The 17,699-nt window shown below is 38.3% G+C and overlaps 4 non-coding genes across 4 annotated transcripts; all 4 read right to left on the bottom strand.

The window, feature by feature from the left end:
* Positions 1–6,697: 6,697 nt before the first annotated feature.
* Positions 6,698–6,769, bottom strand: TRNAS-AGA. Its single transcript has one exon. It is a non-coding gene; the product is annotated as a tRNA-Ser (tRNA).
* Positions 6,770–10,473: 3,704 nt separating this feature from the next.
* Positions 10,474–10,545, bottom strand: TRNAP-AGG. The gene has a single exon. It is a non-coding gene; the product is annotated as a tRNA-Pro (tRNA).
* A 2,826-nt stretch (positions 10,546–13,371) lies between these two features.
* TRNAP-AGG lies at positions 13,372–13,443 on the bottom strand. Its single transcript has one exon. It is a non-coding gene; the product is annotated as a tRNA-Pro (tRNA).
* A 3,776-nt stretch (positions 13,444–17,219) lies between these two features.
* On the bottom strand, positions 17,220–17,291 carry TRNAP-AGG. Its single transcript has one exon. It is a non-coding gene; the product is annotated as a tRNA-Pro (tRNA).
* Positions 17,292–17,699: the final 408 nt, after the last annotated feature.

The following is a 17,699-nucleotide window of genomic DNA, read 5'->3' as shown; positions in this document are numbered from 1 at the left end:
GTGTGTGGAAGATAGTGAATTTCTCCTAGACGCGAAAGGAGAAAAGTGGACTAGGAAGATTACACCACTTCCGAACCACTATAAATTGCCTTTCTCATTTACATACCGCACTTACATAATTTGCTCTATCTATCTATCTTATCCGACTAACCCGTTTACTATTCACAGTTTATCTTAATCTTTCGGGTTTAGTGTGTTTTCACGTATGCATGTGACTCAAACTTCTCGAGTTTAAATATTGAATCCTTCTAAGCAAGTTTGACGTGTTGCATGTAACATTCATCACACGGTCGACGTGATACAATATTTATTTATAATCTTGAATATTGTTATTATATATTGAGTGGACCATCTCCTTTATATATTCAAGATATCTCTGTCACTTTAAATATCATCTGTACCTATCTTACATGCGTATTTAAATTATTGAATGGGCATAACTCTTTACATACTACTTATTCCGCTGTGCAGTTTAGACTTACTCTATTTACTTGTTACTTAGAGTTGAAGTTACCAAAGAGTTATTTATTTCGAAAAAGCTTGAAAGTCTATTCAACCCCCCTCTAGACTTTCACCACCCTATCGGGACCAATAGTTTATGGCAGCCCGAATCACTACTTGCGAAGGAAGTTGTTCTCAGACTTATCCTGCCTATCATCCTACCCATGGCTCGTGGCTTGAGTTTTTAACTCAGTCACATGTAAAGACGAGGTGAGCAACTCAGACAATTTATCCTCTTCGAGATGCTCGAAATTCAACGAATGGATTTTATGGGAAGGTTTGGTGGACTTAAGATTCACAGGTGAACAGTTTACGTGGATGAGAGGTGTCAATACTTCAACTTTCAAAGGAGCACGTCTTCATAGAGCAGTCAGTAACATTGATTGGAAGCTAAAATTCCCAGATGTAACAGTAGATCACTTACCAATGGTAGGATCTAATCAATCTCCTATACATATAAGTTCTAGTTCGCCCAAGCAGAAACACATCTTGGCTTCAGGTTCAGGTTCAGTATCACATGCACCACTCACCCTAATTTTCAGCCTTTTTTACAACAAATCTGGAATAAAAATGAATATCTTTAGTTAAATATAATAAAAGTCGAATGGAAAAAGCTCTATCGGAATGGAACAGAAATGTCTTTGGGAACATCTTCCAAAGGAAGAGTCGTTTGCTACCAAGAATAAGTGGAGTTTTGCGTCTCCTGGCTATCCGTGCTCGCTCAGTCTGAATTCGTTGCTGAGCTATATCGCGCTTTGTGGCTGGAGGTTCGTGGAGGCGATTCGAAGGGAGAGTAGCGATGTGCTGATACGTAATTCAACAAGAGGAAATGACTTGAATACCACTCTACCCCTCTACTTAACACCAACTAATTAAACTGATGCTTACCGGGATGACCATTGCTGTAACAAATCTGAAAGTCAAGGGTCTATTTTGTCCAAATTAAAAGACGATGACTAATTTTGGAAAATCGCAATACTCAGAGGACCGTTGCTGGAATTAAATCTTATATATAACGGAAGGACCATTGCTGGAACAAATCTGATAGTCAAGGGTCTATTTTGTCCAAGTTAAAAGACGATGACTAATTTTGGAAAATCGTAATGGTCGGTGGACCATTGCTGGAATTAACTCTTATATCTACTGGCGTGTAATGACACTATATGAGAGTCAAGGGTCTATTTTGTCAAAATTAAAAGACGATGAATAATTTTTAAAAATCGCAATAGTCGGAGCACCATTGCTAGAATTAACTCTTATATCTAATGTATCATAAGTGGGGTCGATTTTTTCCAAATTGAAAGAGGATGACCAATTTTGGAACGGAGGACCATTGCGGGAATTAACTCACACATCTACTGTCATGTAATGACACAATATGATAGTTAAGGGTCTATTTTGTCCAAATTAAAATATGATGACCAATTTTGAAAAATAGCAATAATATGGACTATATTAATGTAGAAATTAATAAGGGCATTTCGAGAACTGAACTCAGGACCTCTCGCACCCTAAGCGAGAATCATACCACTAGACCAAATGCCCACACTCTAGTAAAAACAGGATTCTTTGGAAAAATTCTTTGAATATTGACATTCTCTGTACTCACCCTCGATTCATCACTTTGCTGGTGGGTAACAGGACCACAGGCTCTTGGATTTTTTCAGTAGTTTATGGAAGCCCGAATCACTACTTGCAAAGGAAGTTGTTCTCAGACTTATCCTGCCTATCATCCTACCCATGGCTCGTGGCTAGAGTTTTTAACTTTGTCACATGTCATGACGAAGTGGGCAACTCAGACAATTTATCCTTTTCGAGGTGCTCGGAATTCAATGAATGGATTTTATGGGAAGGTTTGGTGGACTTAGGATTCATAGGTGAACAGTTTACGTGGATGAGAGGTGTCAATACTTCAACTTTCAAAGGAGCACGTCTTGACAGAGCAGTCAGTAACATTGATTGGAAGCTAAAATTCCCAGATATCACAGTAGATCACTTACCAATGGTAGGTTCTGATCATTATCCCCCTACTTATAAGAACTTGTCCGCCCAAGCAGAGACAAGGAGTGTTGGCTTTAGGTTCAGTATCACATGGACCACTCACCCTAATTTTCAGCCTTTTTTCAACAAATCTGGAATAAAGATGAATATCTTGAGTTAAATATAATAAAAGTCGAATGGAAAAAAGCTCTATCGGAATGGAACAGAAATGTCTTTGGGAACATCTTCCAAAGGAAGAATCGTTTGCTACCAAGAATAAGTGGAGTTTTGCGTCTCCTGGCTATCCGTGCTCGCTCAGACTGAATTCGTTGCTGATCTGTATCGCGCTGTGTGGCTGGAGGTTCGTGGAGGCGATTCGAAGGGAGAGTAGCGATGTGCTGATACGTAATTCAACAAGAGGAAATGACTTGAATACCACTCTACCCCTCTACTTAACATCTACAAATCAAACTGATGCTTACCGGGATGACCATTGCGGGAACAAATCTGAAAGTCAAGGGTTTTTTTTTTGTCCAAATTAAAAGACGATGACTAATTTTGGAAAATCGCAATAGTCAGAGGACCGTTGCTGGAATTAAATCTTATATATAACGGAAAGACCATTGCTGGAACAAATCTGATAGTCAAGGGTCTATTTTGTCCAAGTTAAAATACGATGACTAATTTTGAAAAATCGTAATGGTCGGTGGACCATTACTGGAATTAACTCTTATATCTACTGGCGTGTAATGACACTATATGAGAGTCAAGAGTCTATTTTGTCAAAATTAAAAGACGATGAATAATTTTTAAAAATCACAATAGTCGGAGCACCATTGCTAGAATTAACTCTTATATCTACTGTATCATAAGTAGGGTCTATTTTTTCCAAATTGAAAGACGATGACCAATTTTGGAACGGAGGACCATTGCTGGAATTAACACACATATCTACTGTCATGTAATGACACTATATGATAGTTAAGGGTCTATTTTGTTCAAATTAAAAGACGATGACCAATTTTGAAAAATAGCAATAATATGGACTATATTAATGCAAAAATTAATAAGGGCATTTCGAGAACTGAACTCAGGACCTCTCGCACCCTAAGCGAGAATCATACCACTAGACCAAATGCCCACACTCTAGTAAAAACAGGATTCTTTGGAAAAATTCTTTGAATATTGACATTCTCTGTACTCACCCTCGATTCATCACTTTGCTGGTGGGTAACAGGACCACAGGCTCTTGGATTTTTTCAGTAGTTTATGGAAGCCCGAATCACTACTTGCAAAGGAAGTTGTTCTCAGACTTATCCTGCCTATCATCCTACCCGTGGCTCGTGGCTAGAGTTTTTAACTTTGTCACATGTCATGACGAAGTGGGCAACTCAGACAATTTATCCTTTTCGAGGTGCTCGGAATTCAATGAATGGATTTTATGGGAAGGTTTGGTGGACTTAGGATTCATAGGTGAACAGTTTACGTGGATGAGAGGTGTCAATACTTCAACTTTCAAAGGAGCACGTCTTGACAGAGCAGTCAGTAACATTGATTGGAAGCTAAAATTCCCAGATATCACAGTAGATCACTTACCAATGGTAGGTTCTGATCATTATCCCCCTACTTATAAGAACTTGTCCGCCCAAGCAGAGACAAGGAGTGTTGGCTTTAGGTTCAGTATCACATGGACCACTCACCCTAATTTTCAGCCTTTTTTCAACAAATCTGGAATAAAGATGAATATCTTGAGTTAAATATAATAAAAGTCGAATGGAAAAAAGCTCTATCGGAATGGAACAGAAATGTCTTTGGGAACATCTTCCAAAGGAAGAATCGTTTGCTACCAAGAATAAGTGGAGTTTTGCGTCTCCTGGCTATCCGTGCTCGCTCAGACTGAATTCGTTGCTGATCTGTATCGCGCTGTGTGGCTGGAAGTTCGTGGAGGCGATTCGAAGGGAGAGTAGCGATGTGCTGATACGTAATTCAACAAGAGGAAATGACTTGAATACCACTCTACCCCTCTACTTAACACCAACTAATTAAACTGATGCTTACCGGGATGACCATTGCTGGAACAAATCTGAAAGTCAAGGGTTTTTTTTTTGTCCAAATTAAAAGACGATGACTAATTTTGGAAAATCGCAATAGTCAGAGGACCGTTGCTGGAATTAAATCTTATATATAATGGAAGGACCATTGCTGGAACAAATCTGATAGTCAAGGGTCTATTTTGTCCAAGTTAAAAGACGATGACTAATTTTGGAAAATCGTAATGGTCGGTGGACCATTGCGGGAATTAACTCTTATATCTACTGGCGTGTAATGACACTATATGAGAGTCAAGGGTCTATTTTGTCAAAATTAAAAGACGATGAATAATTTTTAAAAATCGCAATAGTCGGAGCACCATTGCTAGAATTCTCTTATATCTACTGTATCATAAGTAGGGTCTATTTTTTCCAAATTGAAAGACGATGACCAATTTTGGAACGGAGGACCATTGCTGGAATTAACTCACATATCTACTGTCATGTAATGACACTATATGATAGTTAAGGGTCTATTTTGTCCAAATTAAAAGACGATGACCAATTTTGAAAAATAGCAATAATATGGACTATATTAATGCAAAAATTAATAGGGGCATTTCAAGAACTGAACTCAGGACCTCTCGCACCCTAAGCGAGAATCATACCACTAGACCAAATGCCCACACTCTAGTAAAAACAGGATTCTTTGGAAAAATTCTTTGAATATTGACATTCTCGGTACTCACCCTCGATTCATCACTTTGCTGGTGGGTAACTGGACCACAGGCTCTTGGATTTTTTCAGTAGTTTATGGAAGCCCGAATCACTACTTGCAAAGGAAGTTGTTCTCAGACTTATCCTGCCTATCATCCTACCCATGGCTCGTGGCTAGAGTTTTTAACTTTGTCACATGTCATGACGAAGCGGGCAACTCAGACAATTTATCCTTTTCAAGGTGCTCGGAATTCAATGAATGGATTTTATGGGAAGGTTTGGTGGACTTAGGATTCACAGGTGAACAGATTATGTGGATGAGAGGTGTCAATACTTCAACTTTCAAAGGAGCACGTCTTGACAGAGCAGTCAGTAACATTGATTGGAAGCTAAAATTCCCAGATATCACAGTATATCACTTACCAATGGTAGGTTCTGATCATTATCCCCCTACTTATAAGAACTAGTCCGCCCAAGCAGAGACAAGGAGTGTTGGCTTTAGGTTCAATATCACATGGACCACTCACCCTAATTTTCAGCCTTTTTTCAACAAATCTGGAATAAAGATGAATATCTTGAGTTAAATATAATAAAAGTCGAATGGCAAAAGCTCTATCGGAATGGAACAGAAATGTCTTTGGGAACATCTTAAAGGAAGAATCGTTTGCTACCAAGAATAAGTGGAGTTTTGCGTCTCCTGGCTACCCGTGCTCGCTCAGACTGAATTCGTTGCTGAGCTGTATCGCGCTTTGTGGCTGGAGGTTCGTGGATGTGATTCGAAAGGAGAGTAGCAATGTGCTGATACGTAATTCAACAAGAGGAAATGACTTGAATTCCACTCTACCCCTCTACTTAACACCAACTAATTAAACTGATGCTTACCGGGATGACCATTGCTGGAACAAATCTGAAAGTCAAGGGTTTTTTTTTTGTCCAAATTAAAAGACGATGACTAATTTTGGAAAATCGCAATAGTCAGAGGACCGTTGCTGGAATTAAATCTTATATATAACGGAAGGACTATTGCTGGAACAAATCTGATAGTCAAGGGTCTATTTTGTCCAAGTTAAAAGACGATGACTAATTTTGGAAAATCGTAATGGTCGGTGGACCATTGCTGGAATTAACTCTTATATCTACTGGCGTGTAATGACACTATATGAGAGTCAAGGGTCTATTTTGTCAAAATTAAAAGACGATGAATAATTTTTAAAAATCGCAATAGTCGGAGCACCATTGCTAGAATTAACTCTTATATCTACTGTATCATAAGTAGGGTCTATTTTTTCCAAATTGAAAGACGATGACCAATTTTGGAACGGAGGACCATTGCTGGAATTAACACACATATCTACTGTCATGTAATGACACTATATGATAGTTAAGGGTCTATTTTGTTCAAATTAAAAGACGATGACCAATTTTGAAAAATCGCAATAATATGGACTATATTAATGCAGAAATTAATATGGGCATTTCGAGAACTGAACTCAGGACCTCTCGCACTCTAAGCGAGAATCATACCACTAGACCAAATGCCCACACTTTAGTAAAAACAGGATTCTTTGGAAAAATTCTTTGAATATTGACATTCTCGGTACTCGCCCTCGATTCATTACTTTGCTGGTGGGTTAACAGGACCACAGGCTCTTGGATTTTTTCAGTAGTTTATGGAAGCCCGAATCACTTCTTGCAAAGGAAGTTGTTCTCAGACTTATCCTGCCTATGATCCTACCCGTGGCTCGTGGCTAGAGTTTTTAACTTTGTCACATGTCATGACGAAGTGGGCAACTCAGACAATTTATCCTTTTCGAGGTGCTCGGAATTCAATGAATGGATTTTATGGGAAAGTTTGGTGGACTTAGGATTCACAGGTGAACAGTTTATGTGGATGAGAGGTGTCAATACTTCAACTTTCAAAGGAGCACGTCTTAACAGAGCAGTCAGTAACATTGATTGGAAGCTAAAATTCCCAGATATCACAGTAGATCACTTACCAATGGTTGGTTCTGATCATTATCCCCCTACTTATAAGAACTAGTCCGCCCAAGCAGAGACAAGGAGTGTTGGCTTTAGGTTCAATATCACATGGCCCACTCACCCTAATTTTCAGCCTTTTTTCAACAAATCTAGAATAAAGATGAATATCTTGAGTTAAATATAATAAAAGTCGAATGGAAAAAACACTATCGGAATGGAACATAAATGTCTTTGGGAACATCTTCCAAAGGAAGAATCGTTTGCTACCAAGAATAAGTGGAGTTTTGCGTCTCCTGGCTATCCGTGTTCGCTCAGACTGAATTCGTTGCTGAGCTGTATCGCGCTTTGTGGCTGGAGGTTCGTGGAGGCGATTCGAAGGGAGAGTAGCGATGTGCTGATACGTAATTCAACAAGAGGAAATGACTTGAATACCACTCTACCCCTCTACTTAACACCAACTAATTAAACTGATGCTTACCGGGATGACCATTGCTGGAACAAATCTGAAAGTCAAGGGTTTTTTTTTTGTCCAAATTAAAAGACGATGACTAATTTTGGAAAATCGCAATAGTCAGAGGACCGTTGCTGGAATTAAATCTTATATATAACGGAAGGACCATTGCTGGAACAAATCTGATAGTCAAGGGTCTATTTTGTCCAAGTTAAAAGACGATGACTAATTTTGGAAAATTGTAATGGTCAGAGGACCATTGCTGGAATTAACTCTTATATCTACTGGCGTGTAATGACACAATATGAGAGTCAAGGGTCTATTTTGTCAAAATTAAAAGACGATGAATAATTTTTAAAAATCGCAATAGTCGGAGCACCATTGCTAGAATTAACTCTTATATCTACTGTATCATAAGTAGGGTCTATTTTTTCCAAATTGAAAGACGATGACCAATTTTGGAACGGAGGACCATTGCTGGAATTAACACACATATCTACTGTCATGTAATGACACTATATGATAGTTAAGGGTCTATTTTGTTCAAATTAAAAGACGATGACCAATTTTGAAAAATCGCAATAATATGGACTATATTAATGCAGAAATTAATATGGGCATTTCGAGAACTGAACTCAGGACCTCTCACACTCTAAGCGAGAATCATACCACTAGACCAAATGCCCACACTTTAGTAAAAACAGGATTCTTTGGAAAAATTCTTTGAATATTGACATTCTCGGTACTCGCCCTCGATTCATTACTTTGCTGGTGGGTTAACAGGACCACAGGCTCTTGGATTTTTTCAGTAGTTTATGGAAGCCCGAATCACTTCTTGCAAAGGAAGTTGTTCTCAGACTTATCCTGCCTATGATCCTACCCGTGGCTCGTGGCTAGAGTTTTTAACTTTGTCACATGTCATGACGAAGTGGGCAACTCAGACAATTTATCCTTTTCGAGGTGCTCGGAATTCAATGAATGGATTTTATGGGAAAGTTTGGTGGACTTAGGATTCACAGGTGAACAGTTTATGTGGATGAGAGGTGTCAATACTTCAACTTTCAAAGGAGCACGTCTTAACAGAGCAGTCAGTAACATTGATTGGAAGCTAAAATTCCCAGATATCACAGTAGATCACTTACCAATGGTTGGTTCTGATCATTATCCCCCTACTTATAAGAACTAGTCCGCCCAAGCAGAGACAAGGAGTGTTGGCTTTAGGTTCAATATCACATGGCCCACTCACCCTAATTTTCAGCCTTTTTTCAACAAATCTAGAATAAAGATGAATATCTTGAGTTAAATATAATAAAAGTCGAATGGAAAAAACACTATCGGAATGGAACATAAATGTCTTTGGGAACATCTTCCAAAGGAAGAATCGTTTGCTACCAAGAATAAGTGGAGTTTTGCGTCTCCTGGCTATCCGTGTTCGCTCAGACTGAATTCGTTGCTGAGCTGTATCGCGCTTTGTGGCTGGAGGTTCGTGGAGGCGATTCGAAGGGAGAGTAGCGATGTGCTGATACGTAATTCAACAAGAGGAAATGACTTGAATACCACTCTACCCCTCTACTTAACACCAACTAATTAAACTGATGCTTACCGGGATGACCATTGCTGGAACAAATCTGAAAGTCAAGGGTTTTTTTTTTGTCCAAATTAAAAGACGATGACTAATTTTGGAAAATCGCAATAGTCAGAGGACCGTTGCTGGAATTAAATCTTATATATAACGGAAGGACCATTGCTGGAACAAATCTGATAGTCAAGGGTCTATTTTGTCCAAGTTAAAAGACGATGACTAATTTTGGAAAATTGTAATGGTCAGAGGACCATTGCTGGAATTAACTCTTATATCTACTGGCGTGTAATGACACAATATGAGAGTCAAGGGTCTATTTTGTCAAAATTAAAAGACGATGAATAATTTTTAAAAATCGCAATAGTCGGAGCACCATTGCTAGAATTAACTCTTATATCTACTGTATCATAAGTAGGGTCTATTTTTTCCAAATTGAAAGACGATGACCAATTTTGGAACGGAGGACCATTGCTGGAATTAACTCACATATCTACTGTCATGTAATGACACTATATGATAGTTAAGGGTCTATTTTGTCCAAATTAAAAGACGATGACCAATTTTGAAAAATAGCAATAATATGGACTATATTAATGCAAAAATTAATAGGGGCATTTCGAGAACTAAACTCAGGACCTCTCGCACCCTAAGCGAGAATCATACCACTAGACCAAATGCCCACACTCTTGCAAAAATAGGATTCTTTGGAAAAATTCTTTGAATATTGACATTCTCTGTACTCACCCTCGATTCATCACTATGATCATTGCTGGAACAAATCTGAAAGTCAAGGGTCTATTTTGCCCAGTTAAAAGACGATTACTAATTTTGGAAAATCGCAATGGTCGGGGGACCATTGCAGGAATTAACTCTTATATCTACTGTCATGTAATGACACTATATGATAGTCAAGGGTCTATTTTGTCAAAATTAAAAGTAGATGAATAATTTTGAAAAATCGCAATAGTCGGAGCACCATTGCTGCAATTAACTCTTATATCTACTATCAAGTCATGTAATGACACTATATGATAAGTAGAGTCTATTTTTTCCCAAATGAAAGACGATGACCAATTTTGGAACGGAGGACTATTGCTAGAATTAATTCATATATCTACTGTCATGTAATGACACTATATGATAGTCAAGGGTCTATTTTGTCCAAATTAAAAGACGATGACCAATTTCTAAAAATCGCAATAGTATGGACTATATTAATGCAAAAGGTAAGATGGGCATTCTAAGAATTGAACTCGGGACCTCTCACACCCTAAGCGAGAATCATACCACTAGACCAAATGCCCACACTCTAGTAAAAATAGGATTCTTTGTAAAAATTCTTTGAATATTGACATTCTCGGTACTCACCCTCGATTCATCACTTTGCTGGTAGGTAACAGGACCACAGGATCTTGGATTTTTTCAGTAGTTTATGGCAGCCCGAATCACTACTTGCGAAGGAAGTTGTTCTCAGACTTATCCTGCCTATCATCCTACCCATGGCTCGTGGCAAGAGTTTTTAACACTGTCACATGTCAAGACGAGGTGAGCAACTCAGACAATTTATCCTCTTCGAGCTGCTCAGAATTCAATGAATGGATTTTATGGGAAGGTTTGGTGGACTTAGGATTAACAGGTAAACAGTTTACGTGGATGAGAGGAGTCAATACTTCTACTTTCAAACTAACACGTCTTGACAGAGCACTCAATAACATTGATTAGAAGCTAAAATTCCCAGATGTCGCAGTAGATCACTTACCAATGGTAGGATCTGATCGTTCTGCTCTACTTATAAGAACAAGTTCGCCCAAGCAGAGTCAAGGAGTGTTGGCTTCAGGTTCAGTATCACATGGACCACTCACCCAAATTTTCAGCCTTTTGAACAACAAATCTGGAATAAAAATGAATAGCTTGAGTTAAATATAATAAAAGTCGAATGGAAAAATCTCTATTGGAGTGGAACAGAAATGTCTTTGGGAACATCTTCCAAAGGAAGAATCGTTTGCTAGAAAGAATAAGTGGAGTTTTGCGTCACCTGGCTCTCCATGCTCGCTCAGACTGAATTCGTTGCTAAGCTGTATCGCGCATTGTGGCTGGTGGTTCGTGGAGGCGATTCGAAGGGAGAGTAGCAATGTGCTGATACGTAATTCAACAAGAGGAAATGACTTGAATACCACTCTACCCCTATACATAACGCCAACTAATTAAACTTATGCTTAACGGGATGACCATTGCTGGAACAAATCTGAAAGTCAAGGGTCTATTTTGTCCAAATTAAAAGACGATGACTAATTTTGGAAAATCGCAATAGTCGGAGGACCATTGCTGGAATTAAATCTTATATATAACGGAAGAACCATTGCTGGAACAAATATGATAGTCAATGGTCTATTTTGTCCAAGTTAAAATACGATGACTAATTTTGGAAAATCGTAATGGTCGGTGGACCATTGCTGGAATTAACTGTTATATCTACTGTCATGTAATGACACTATATGAGATTCAAGGGTCTATTTTGTCAAAATTAAAAGACGATGAATAATTTTTAAAAATCGCAATAGTCGGAGCACCATTGCTGGAATTAACTCTTATATCTACTGTCAAGTCATGTAATGACACTATATGATAAGTAGGGTCTATTTTTTCCCAAATAAAAAACTATGACCAATTTTGGAACGGAGGACTATTGCTAGAATTAACTCATATATTTATTGCCATGTAATGACACTATATGATAGTCAAGGGTCTATTTTGTACAAATTAAAAGACGATGACCACTTGAGACTTCTCACACACTAAGCGAGAAATACCACTAGACCAAATGCCCAAACTCTAGTAAAAACTGGATTCTTTGTAAAAATTCTTTGAATATTGACATTCTCTGTACTCACCCTCGATTCATCACTTTGCTGGAGAGTATCAGGACCACAGGCTCGTGGCTAGAGTTTTTAACACTGTCACATGTCAAGAAGAGGTGAGCAACTCAGAAAATTTATCCTCTTCGATGTGTTCGTAAATCAATGAATGGATTTTATGGGAAGGTTTGGTGGAGTTAGGACTCACAGGTAAACAGTTTACGGGGATGAGAGGTGTCAATACTTCAACATTTAAAGGAGCACGTCTTGACAGGGCATTCAGTAACATTGATTGGAAGCTAAAATTCCCAGATGTCACAGTAGATCACTTACCAATGGTAGGATCTAATCAATCTCCTATACTTATAAGTTCTAGTTCGCCCAAGCAGAGACAAGTAGTGTTGGCTTCAGGTTCAGTATCACATGCACCACTCACCCTAATTTTCAGCCTTTTGTACAACAAATCTGGAATGAAGATGAATATCTTGAGTTAAATATAAAAAAAGTCGAATGGCAAAAGCTCTATCGGAATGGAACAGAAATCTCTTTGGGATTATCTTCCAAAGGAAGAATCGTTTGCGAGCAAGAATAAGTCGAGTTTTGCGTCTCCTGGCTCTCCGTGCTCGCTCAAACTAAAATCGTTGCTGAGCTGTATCTCGCTTTGTGGCCGGAGGTTCGTTGAGGCGATTCGAAGGGAGAGTAGCGATGTGCTGATACGTAATTCAACAAGAGGAAATGACTTGAATACCACTCTACCCCTCTACTTAATGCCAACTAATTAAACTGATGCTTAACGGGATGACCATTGCTGGAACAAATCTGATAGTCAAGGGCCTATTTTGTCCAAATTAAAAGATGATGACTAATTTTGGAAAATCGCAATGGTCGGAGGACCATTGCTGGAATTAACTCTTATATCTACTGTCATGTAATGACACTATATGATAGTCAAGGGTCTATTTTGTCAAAATTAAAAGACGATGAATAATTTTTAAAAGTCGCAATAGTCGGAGCACCATTGCTTGAATTAACTCTTATATCTACTGTGAAGTCATGAAATGACACTATATGAAAAGTAGGGTCTATTTTTTCCAAATTGAAAGACGATGACCAATTTTGGAATTGAGGACCATTGCTGGATTTAACTCACATATCTACTGTCATGTAATGACACTATATGATAGTTAAGTATCTATTTTATCTAAATTAAAAGCCGATGACCAATTTTGAAATATAGCAATAATATGAACTATATTATTAATGCAGAAAGTAATAGGGGCATTCCGAGAATTGAACTCGGGACCTCTCGCACCCTAAGCGAGAATCATACCACTAGACCAAATGCCCACACTCTAATAAAAACAGGATTCTTTGGAAAAATTCTTTGAATATTAACATTCTCGGTACTCACCCTCGATTCATCACTGTAATGACACTATATGATAGTCAAGGGTCTATTTTGTCCAAATTAATAGACGATGAATTATTTTGGAAAATCGCAATAGTCGGAGGACCATTACTGGAATTAACTCTTATATCTACCGTCAAGTCATGTAATGACACTATATGATAAGTATGGTATATTTTTTCAAAATTAAAATACGAATACCAATTTTGGAACGGAGGACCATTGTTGGAATTAACTCTTATATCTACTGTCATGTAATGACACTATATCATAGTCAAGGGTCTATTTTGTCCAAATTAAAAGACGATGATCAATTTTGAAAAATCGCAATAGTATCTACTGTCAAGTCATGTAATGACACTATATGAATTAAAAGCCGATGACCAATTTTGAAATATAGCAATAATATGAACTTATTATTAATGCAGAAAATAATAGGGGCATTCTGAGAATTGAACTCGAGACCTCTCACACCCTAAGCAAGAATCATACCACTAGACCAAATGCCCACACTCTAGCAAAAACAGGATAATTTGGAAAAATTCTTTGAATATTGACATTCTCGGTACTCACCCTCGATTCATCACTTTGCTGGTGGGTAACAGGACCACAGGCTCTTGGATTTTTTCAGTAGTTTATGGCAGCCCGAATCACTACTTGCGAAGGAAGTTGTTCTCAGACTTATCCTGCCTATCATCCTACCCACGGCTCGTGGCTAGAGTTTTTAACACTGTCACATGTCAAGACGAGGTGAGCAACTCAGACAATTTATCCTCTTTGAGCTGCTCGGAATTCAATGAATGGATTTTATGGGAAGGTTTGGTGGACTTAGGATTCACAGGTAAACAGTTTACATGGATGAGAGGTGTCAATACTTCAACTTTCAAAGTAGCACGTCTTGACAGAGCACTCAGTAACTTTGATTGGAAGCTAAAATTCGCATATGTCACAGTAGATCACTTACCAACGGTAGGATCTGATCATTCTCCTCTACTTATAACAACTAGTTCGCCCAAGCAGAGTCAAGGAGTGTTGGCTTCAGGTTCAGTATCACATGGACCACTCACCCTAATTTTCAGCCTTTTGTACAACAAATCTGGAATAAATATGAATGTCTTGAGTTAAATATAATAAAAGTCGAATGGAAAAAGCTCTATCGGAATGGAATAGAAATGTCATTGGGAACATCTTCCAAAGGAAGAATCATTTGCTCGCAAGAATAAGTGGAGTTTTGCGTCACCTGGCTCTCCATGCTCGCTCAGACTGAATTCGTTGCGGAGCTGTATCGCGCTTTGTGGCCGGAGGTTCGTGGAGGTGATTCGAAGGGAGAGTAGCGATGTGCTGATACGTAATTCAACAAGAGGAAATGACTTGAATACCACTCTACCCCTCTACATAACGCAAACTAATTAAACTGATGCTTAACGGAATGACCATTGCTGGAACAAATCTGAAAGCCTAGGGTCTATTTTGTCTAAATTAAAAGACGATGTCTAATTTTGGAAAATCGCAATAGTCGGAGGACCGTTGCTGGAATTAACTCTTATATATAACGGAAGGACCATTGCTGGAACAAATCTAATAGTCAAGGGTCTATTTTGTCCAAGCTAAAAGACGATGACTAATTTTGGAAAATCGCAATGGTCGGAGGACCATTGTTGGAAATAATTCTTATATCTACTGACATGTAATGACACTATATGATAGTCAAGGGTCTATTTTGTCCAAATTAATAGACGATGAATTATTTTGGAAAATCGCAATAGTCGGAGGACCATTACTGGAATTAACTCTTATATCTACCGTCAAGTCATGTAATGACACTATATGATAAGTATGGTCTATTTTTTCAAAATTAAAATACGAATACCAATTTTGGAACGGAGGACCATTGTTGGAATTAACTCTTATATCTACTGTCATGTAATGACACTATATCATAGTCAAGGGTCTATTTTGTCCAAATTAAAAGACGATGATCAATTTTGAAAAATCGCAATAGTATCTACTGTCAAGTCATGTAATGACACTATATGAATTAAAAGCCGATGACCAATTTTGAAATATAGCAATAATATGAACTTATTATTAATGCAGAAAGTAATAAGGGCATTCTGAGAATTGAACTCGAGACCTCTCACACCCTAAGCAAGAATCATACCACTAGACCAAATGCCCACACTCTAGTAAAAACAGGATAATTTGGAAAAATTCTTTGAATATTGACATTCTCGGTACTCACCCTTGATTCATCACTTTGCTGGTGGGTAACAGGACCACAGGCTCTTGGATTTTTTCAGTAGTTTATGGCAGCCCGAATCACTACTTGCGAAGGAAGTTGTTCTCAGACTTATCCTGCCTATCATCCTACCCACGGCTCGTGGCTAGAGTTTTTAACACTGTCACATGTCAAGACGAGGTGAGCAACTCAGACAATTTATCCTCTTTGAGCTGCTCGGAATTCAATGAATGGATTTTATGGGAAGGTTTGGTGGAATTACGATTCATAGGTAAACGGTTTATGTGGATGAGAGGTGTCAATACTTCAACTTTCAATGTAGCACGTCGTGACAGAGCACTCTGTAACATTGATTGGAAGCTAAAATTCCCAGATGTCACAGTAGATCACTTACCAATGGTAGGATCTAATCATTCTCCTCTACTTATAAGAACTAGTTCGCCCAAGCAGAGTCAAGGAGTGTTGGCTTCAGGTTTAGTATCACGTGGACCACTCACCCTAATTTTCAGCCTTTTGTAAAACAAATGTGGAATAAAGATGAATATCTTGAGTTAAATATAATAAAATTCGAATGGAAAAAGCTCTATCGGAATTGAACAGAAATGTCTTTGGGAACATCTTCCAAATGAAGAATCGTTAGCTAGCAAGAATAAGTGGAGTTTTGCGTCACCTGGCTCTCCATGCTCGCTCAGACTGAATTCGTTGCGGAGCTGTATCGCGCTTTGTGGCCGGAGGTTCGTGGAGGTGATTCGAAGGGAGAGTAGCGATGTGCTGATACGTAATTCAACAAGAGGAAATGACTTGAATACCACTCTACCCCTCTACATAACGCAAACTAATTAAACTGATGCTTAACGGAATGACCATTGCTGGAACAAATCTGAAAGTCTAGGGTCTATTTTGTCTAAATTAAAAGACGATGACTAATTTTGGAAAATCGCAATAGTCGGAGGACCGTTGCTGGAATTAACTCTTATATATAACGGAAAGACCATTGCTGGAACAAATCTGATAGTCAAGGGTCTATTTTGTCCAAGTTAAAAGACGATGACTAATTTTGGAAAATCGCAATGGTCGGAGGACCATTGTTGGAAATAATTCTTATATCTACTGACATGTAATGACACTATATGATAGTCAAGGGTCTATTTTGTCCAAATTAAAAGACGATGAATTATTTTGGAAAATCGCAATAGTCGGAGGACCATTACTGGAATTAACTCTTATATCTACCGTCAAGTCATGTAATGACACTATATGATAAGTATGGTCTATTTTTTCCAAATTAAAATACGAATACCAATTTTGGAACGGAGGACCATTGTTGGAATTAACTCTTATATCTACTGTCATGTAATGACACTATATCATAGTCAAGGGTCTATTTTGTCCAAATTAAAAGACGATGATCAATTTTGAAAAATCGCAATAGTATCTACTGTCAAGTTATGTATATTATTAATGCAGGAAGTAATAGGGGCATTCCAAGAATTGAACTTAAGACCTCTCGCACCCTAAGCGAGAATCATACCACTAGACCAAATGCCCACACTCTAGTAAAAACAGGATTCTTTGGAAAAATTCTTTGAATATTGACATTCTTGGTACTCACCCTCGATTCATCACTTTGCTGGTGGGTAACCGGACCACAGGCTCTTGGATTTTTTCAGTAGTTTATAGCAGCCAGAATCACTACTATCGAAGGAAGTTGTTCTCAGACTTATCCTGCCTATCATCCTACCCATGGCTCGTGGCTAGAGTTTTTAACACTGTCACATGTCAAGACGAGGTGAGCAACTCAGACAATTTATCCTCTTCGAGGTGCTCGGAATTCAATGAATGGATATTATGGGAAGGTTTGGTGGACTTAGGATTCACAGGTAAACAGTTTACGTGGAGGAGAGGTGTCAATACTTCAACTTTCAAAGGAGCACGTCTTCACAGAGCACTCAATAA

Source organism: Ipomoea nil, unplaced genomic scaffold, assembly GCF_001879475.1.
Source record: "Ipomoea nil cultivar Tokyo-kokei standard unplaced genomic scaffold, Asagao_1.1 scaffold1694, whole genome shotgun sequence".
NCBI lineage: Eukaryota > Viridiplantae > Streptophyta > Magnoliopsida > Solanales > Convolvulaceae > Ipomoea > Ipomoea nil.
This window is presented reverse-complemented; position numbering and strand designations above follow the sequence as displayed.